At 45.3% G+C, this 7,150-nt stretch overlaps 3 non-coding genes across 3 annotated transcripts; all 3 read left to right on the top strand.

Annotated features, from left to right (window-relative positions):
* Window positions 1–326: 326 nt before the first annotated feature.
* Window positions 327–398, top strand: TRNAH-GUG (transfer RNA histidin (anticodon GUG)). Its single transcript has one exon. It is a non-coding gene; the product is annotated as a tRNA-His (tRNA).
* Window positions 399–1,112: 714 nt separating this feature from the next.
* Window positions 1,113–1,184, top strand: TRNAH-GUG (transfer RNA histidin (anticodon GUG)). Its single transcript has one exon. It is a non-coding gene; the product is annotated as a tRNA-His (tRNA).
* Window positions 1,185–6,788: 5,604 nt separating this feature from the next.
* Window positions 6,789–6,860, top strand: TRNAH-GUG (transfer RNA histidin (anticodon GUG)). Its single transcript has one exon. It is a non-coding gene; the product is annotated as a tRNA-His (tRNA).
* Window positions 6,861–7,150: the final 290 nt, after the last annotated feature.

The following is a 7,150-nucleotide window of genomic DNA, read 5'->3' as shown; positions in this document are numbered from 1 at the left end:
CACACTCCATGTCACGACCATATGGTCAACAACCCTAATCCCTAAAACCCTAAACCCCTAAATCCTACTCTTTAATCCTCAAATCCCTAAACCCTAATTCCTAAACCCAAAACCCCTAAACCCAAAACCTCTCTCGCATCTAGGCCTCTCCCCACCGATGATCAACCATTTCGCACTCCTTGTCATGACCGTATAGTCAACACCGAATATGTTATATAGAGTATATCTATGAATTTATGCATGAAGTATGGAAAGTCGGTACATAGTGGTAACAACTCCATGTTGCGGGTGAGAAGAGTTAGTTCCAATTTGACAACACAAACTTGGTGGTTGTAGTTTAGTGGTTAGAATTCCACGTTGTGGCCGTGGAGACCTGGGCTCGAATCCCAGCAACCACACAAAAACTAAGTTTATATCAACCTGTAAAGATGCTTCGAATCCTAATAGATTAGAGATAGGAAGTTGGTTGCAAATACTGAGGAGCAAAAAACTATGACCAACCATCCCCAACAAAGATTCCTTTCAAATGTTCTTGCCAACCAAGATTGTTTTCAATTTAAGAGAATTTTGTGCTTGTACTTTAGTGGTTAGAAGTCCACGTTCTGGTCATGTGGACCTAAGCTTGAAAAACAATGAGCTTGACATTATACATTGTTATCGGAGGGCCTTGACACATATTACGTATCAAATGTGTACATTGATTTATGTTTGCAAATAAAAACCATAATAATTCATTTGAGCAAAAAATTTGACTTCGTGGTTAAAATTCGAGATTGGTTTTCATTTTCCACATTGCACAATATTGTCAGGAGTGCAATCTTGGCTCCTATTTCATATAGAATGTGCACATGAATTTGTCCATGGCTTTATCAAAACTTGCCTCATATGTCATATAGATTCTACACATTAATTTATTCACGCCACATAGGATTTGAACTCTTAGTGATTAGAACTCCATATTTCTGGATGCCTTTAAGAGACTTGCCTAATATGTTATATAGAGCGTAGCTATGAATTTATGCATGCAACATGGAAAGTCAGTACTTAGTGGTTACAGCTCCATGTTGCGGTTGTGAAGAGATAGTTCCAATTTAGCAACACAAACTCACTCGGTGGTTGTAGTTTAGTGGTTAGAATTCCACGTTGTGGCCGTGGAGACCTGGGCTCGAATCCCAGCAACCACACCAAAACTAAGTTTATATCAACCTGTAAAGGTGCTTCGAATCCCGATGGATTTGAGATAGGAAGTTGGTTGCAAACACCGAGGAGCATAACACTTTAATTTAAGCAAAGAACTATGACCAACCATCCCCAACAAAGGTTCCTATTAAATGTTCGTCGCAACCAAGATTGTTTTCAATTTAAGACCATTTTGTGGTTGTACTTTAGTGGTTAGAAGTCCACGTTCTGGTCATGTAGACCTAAGCTTGAGAAACAATGAGTGTGACATTATACATTCTAATCAGAGGGCCTTGACGCATATTACGTATCGAATGTGTACATTGATGTTGGGAAATCGGTCTCTCAGGATGGGATCCAGTAATGAATAAAGAGTACCCGGTGAGAACTGGAAGAGATTTGGAAATCAGAGGAGACCCGGTGAGAACCGAAAGAGAAGACAGATTTGTAAATATGTCTGGAGTAAGGCCATTGACGCTATAGTTGTAAATAGCCCTAAGTTCATATTACTATAAATATGACTTAGGGCAATCACTTTAAGTTTTAGGATTTTGGTTCCTCCGGATGGGATATGAGTACTCGGCAACAGAAGACCCTGTGAGAACCGGATGATGAGTACCCGGTAAGGAATACCCGGTGAGAACCGGATGAGGAGTACCCGACAATGAAGACCCTGTGAGAACCGGATGATGCAAGCCTGGTGAGAACCTCTCACCGGATGAAGGGACATATATGTAAATATGTCTATGTTAGCCCATTGTGGCTACATTTGTAAATAGCCCGAAAGTCATATTAGTATAAATATGACCTAGGACAAGTAGAGTATGATGATGTTTTTTAGAATTATTGTTGTAACTACTGTACAAAGAGTAACAGAGAGAGAGAGAGAGCGATGCAGAGTGTGTCTCTGTTGTAACTACCGTTAGGCAAAGATTGAGGGCAAGAGGTCGTTGCCTCTGTGTTCCTTTGTTGTATTCTCGTTGCATAGTGATAGTTGGACTTTGTGAACTCACCTAGTTTTTCCCATTTAGGGTTTTCCACGTAAACATATTGTGTACCCTCTCTCATATTGTTTGTGTATACGTGTATCTATCTCTACATTCCCATTTCTGTGATTCTAATTCTCAACGAAATTGTAGTTGAAGACTCGGTTATGGCCGAGCATTATTCCGCATATTCTCTACAATCTGGTATCAGAGCAAAACGACATAGAAAATGGAAGATTCATTTGGCGGCATGCTCAAGCTCGCCGGCTTCAACTTCTCAGTGTGGAAGTCGAAGATGAGGGACATGCTCGTGGTTAAAGATCATTGGTTGCCGGTTCAGTTCGGGGACAAGAGACCGGACAAGATCGATGCCATGATATGGGAGGTGATGCACATGACAACGACGTACAAACGATGCTTCATCGACATGAGCTTGTACAACAACTTCAATGAAGAGAGCAAGGCTCATGAGCTCTGGGAGAAGATCGACGTTATGTTTCAGAACAAAAATGTGGTTAATCGGGTTTCAGAATGAATGCCTTCTAGGGGCTGATACACAAGGCAACATCATTGGAAGTACCTCTCGCCGATGAGGTACTAGCATTACTCCTGCTTGGTTCCCTCCCGGATAGCTAGGAGATGTTAGTTGTCACTTTGGGCAACGCTAGGGCGGAAGGAAAACAACTATCCCTAGAAAGAATCAAGTCGAGCTTGGTAGATGAGGAGGCGTGTCGAAAAGACAAGGAGGTGACTTCCAACGCCAAAGCCCTCCTTACCGAATCGGAACGCGGAAGACAAGGGAATCGGAGTCCCCAGAACCGGGAAAAGTCGGGGACACGGTCAAAGTCAAGGGGGAGGCCCACTTGCTTCTATTGCGGCAAGCCGGGGCACTTCCAAAAGAACTGTCGGCATTTCCCGAAAGACAAGGAAATCAACAATACTGATTCGAAGTGGTCACCGGACCGGAACGGTAAAGACCGGAGGGGGCCGGACCGGAAGGGAACGACGGCAATCGCAGCAAGTGAAGAAGAGTTGATGCTCATCACTGAAGACAATGAGTTGTACCCTGTCGGCAACAAGACGACGTGGGTTGTCGATTCCGGAGTGTCGTTCCACCTGAGCTTGGACCGGAAATGCTTCTCATCCTACATAGTTGGTGAGCACAATTGTGTCCGGATGGGGAATGAAGGTACATGCCGAATTTTCGGCATAGGAGACATGTGGTTGACAACACCAACCGGATGCAAGCTAATGCTGAAGGATGTCTGACACGTTCTAGAGGTTCGACTGAACCTAATATAAGCCGGTCAGCTAGACCATGAAGGCTACACGGTGTCGTGTGGTTTTTCACACACGATATGAAAACTAGTAAATAATTATTTACGATTAGCTTAATATATGGATATAAAATGATAGATGTGTTCAAGAGTTTCATAGCGTATTTTACTACGCATAAAACGGATAAACAAGTATCAAGTTATGTGAGTGTGAAGTTTGAAGAAAAGAAAAGACAAGACAAAACTATGAGATATCCCACATAGATAGGACAAAATTAGAACCCAGAATATATAAGGGAAACCAAAACATATTCATTCTATCAATGTGTGGAGCATAGAATGTTCAAGGGGACTTGGGTTACACTATGTGTTGTGTTGCACGCTTCGGGCATATGTGCGTGTGCATGGCCGCGTGGACGTTTTTGGACGTATACGCGCATGGACGTCTTCGGATGTACGTGCGCGTGCAAGTTTCGGGCGTACGCATATATGCAGACGAGCGCGCGGATGTGTGTGTGCGCGTCGCGCGCATGCGTGGACGCGTGTGCATGGCCGCGTGGACGTTTTTGGACGTATGCGCGCATGGACGTCTTCGGATGTACGTGCGTGTGCAAGTTTCGGGCGTACGCATATATGCAGACGAGCGCGCGGATGTGTGTGTGCGCGTCGCGCGCATGCGTGGACGGACGCGTGTGTGCGGACACGTGGATGCGTACACTACGGCGCGGTCGAGACTTTTATGCGCGGATGCGTACACGGTGTGGGTTGGACGCGCGCTTTGTGTGCGGATGCGTACATGGTGTGGGTTGGACGTGCGCGCGTGTGGATGCGTAAACTATGGCGCGGTCGGGACGTGCGAATGCATGGATCCGTACACTACTACGCGGTCGAGACTTTTGCGCGCGAACGTGTCTACGGTTTGGTTGCGACGCACGCACGGATTGCGCACGGGCTAAACTTTATAGATGATTGTGTCATTTGGCCGAATGATACGGACAATTGCATGCAACCAAAAGCCAGGGCCATGCAACTAAAAGTAAAAGGCATGCATCTAAAAATGGAAGCACGCAACTAAAAGCAGAGGCCATGCAACTAAAAATAGAGGCCATCCAACTAAAAGTGGGGATGCAAAGTAACATTGGGGAGGAGGATCAACGAGGAGCTCGATATATGTCCCATTTTTTCCGTCCTAGTTCCTGCCCCCCCCCCCCCCCCCCCTTCTTTCTTCTTCCCTCTCAGATTAGAGAAACAAATTATCTCACATATTGATATCAAACTCCTAGCTTTGTTTACTTGATCTTTCTTGTCAAAAATTATCTCTCGTATTCATATCGGACCACTCCTTGCATGGTTGTTGGCTCCTTTCTTTGAAAAACTAATCTCTCATTTCCATACCCAACCCATTGTAACACGATTCTGAAATTATAAAGAATTGATTTTCTTTTGCAATAAACTAATGACTTGTCTCTCCCACTTGTCTTATGCTTAAAACTTGCTTGTGTTGTACATGTTGATCTAAATCCTTCGAGTCCAGAACCCCGGTGGTTCCGTCTCACGATCCGCACATAGTGACGGATTTTCACGACAATGGGTAGCATCCGGAACGGAGTCATGAAGTTCAGTAAAGGGAGCCTAATAGTGGCTCGAGCCCGGAAAGTCAACACTCTATACCTAATGAATGCCCGGTTATGCCGGGAAGAAGTGAACGTCGTATCTGACACTGTCGGTGAGCTGTGTCACATGAGAGAGAAGGGGATGAAGAGGCTTGCCGATGACAACCTCATTATGGTGAAAGACGTGCAGCTTCAGAAATGCACCGACTGCCTAGCCGGTAAGCAAAACCGAACCTCCTTCCGCTCAAGGCCACCGATGAGACGAAATGCAACACTGGAGCTGGTGCATACCAATGTGTGTCAAGTGGACACGAAGTCACATGCCGGATCGCAGTAATTCGTGACGTTCATAGACGACCATAGCCGGAAGCTGTGGGTCACACCGTTTTAGACGAAGGATCAGCTGTTATCCGTCTTCAAGGAGCTCCACGCAAGAGTGGAAAGAGAAACCGGCTGGAAGCTAAAGGCGGTTCGAGCAAATAACAGAGGAGAATATCGGGGGCAGTTCGAGGAGTACTACTGCTCAAAGGGAATCCAGCTCGAATGTACCGTGCCGAAGACGTCGGGACAAAACCAGTTGGCCGAGAGGATAAACCAGACCATAATGGAGACGGTCCGGAGTATGCTAACACATGCCAAGTTACCCAAGACGTTTTGGGTTGAGGCGGTTGCGACAACCACGTACGTGATAAAAAGATCACCCTCAGTACCCTTGGACGGAGACACGCCGCAGAGACTATTGACTGGTAAGGAAGTGCCTTAACGGTATCTGAAGGTGTTCGAGTGTCTCGCTTACGTGCATGTGGCAAAGGACCAGAGAGCAAATTTGGATCCAAAGTCTAGGCCTTGCATATTCCTCGAATACGGCGATGATCAGTTCGGTTACCGAGTGTGGGACCCCGTCGACAAGAAGGTGTTCCGGAGTCGAGATATTATCTTCATGGAAAACAAGACCCTTCCCGACTGGGTGTTGGAGAAGATGATAATGAACTCTGAGTTGACCGGTAACGATCGGTTCGATGAGATGCAAACCCAACCGGCAAAGAGCCGGTTAACACTCGAAGAACCGGCCGGTTACGGAGAGGACACCGAACCGGCAGAAGAAGAAGAGGAAACATGAACCGGAACCGACCAAGAACCTGAATCAAATTCGGATGAAGAACAAATAGAGGAACCGGTTGCTAGAAACAAAAGACACAGATAGCCTCTCAGAGAGAGAATGGTGTCCAGATCGAGAGGATGTACTGCTAACCGATCAGGGGGAGCCGGAAAGCTTCAAAGAAGCTAAGAGAGACACCCACAACTGCAAGTGGTTGAGTGCCATGCAAGACGAGATGGATTCCATGCATGAGAACCACACGTATAAATTGGTGGAGTTCGCAAAAGAAAAGAGGGCACTCCGAAACAAGTGTGTGTACAAGCTAAACCCGAGAGATGCCAGCAACCCCCCAAGATACAAAGCCATGATCGTGGTGAAAAGGTTCCAGTAAAAGAAGGGCATGGACTTCGACAAGGTATTTGCCTCGGTAGTAAAGATGACTTCCATCCGAATGGTATTGAGCATAACGGCAAGCATGGACCTTGAGGCAGAGCAGTTAGACGTGAAGACGTGAAGATGTTCTATAGAGTGTAGCTATGAAATTCTGCATGCAACATGGAAAGTCAATACTTCGTGGTTACAACTCCATGTTGCGGTTGTGAAGAGTTAGTTCCAATTTGGTAATACAATCTCGGTGGTTGTAGTTTAGTGGTTAGAATTCCACGTTGTGGCCGTGGAGACCTGGGCTCGAATCCCAGCAACCACACCAAAATTGAGTCTATATCAACTTGTAAAGATGCTTTGAATCCCAATGGATTTGAGATAGGAAGTTGGTTGCAAATATCGAGAAGCATAACAATTTAATTTAAGCAAAAAACTACAACCACCTGTCCCTAACAAAAGTTTCTGTCATCAAATGTTCGTCCCAACCAAGATTATTTTCAATTTAAGACAATTTTTTGGTTCTACTTTAGTGCTTAGAAGTCAAGGTTATGGTCATGGAAACCTAAGCTCCACAAGCAATGAGATTGATATTATACAATGTTATCAGAGGGC

Source organism: Azolla caroliniana, unplaced genomic scaffold, assembly GCF_043228905.1.
Source record: "Azolla caroliniana isolate FFs.n. ecotype wild unplaced genomic scaffold, voAzoCaro1.0.p SCAF_4, whole genome shotgun sequence".
In the NCBI taxonomy this organism is placed as follows: Eukaryota; Viridiplantae; Streptophyta; class Polypodiopsida; order Salviniales; family Salviniaceae; genus Azolla; species Azolla caroliniana.
The sequence above is the reverse complement of the archived record's forward strand: the minus strand, read 5'-3'. Positions and strand labels throughout refer to the sequence as shown.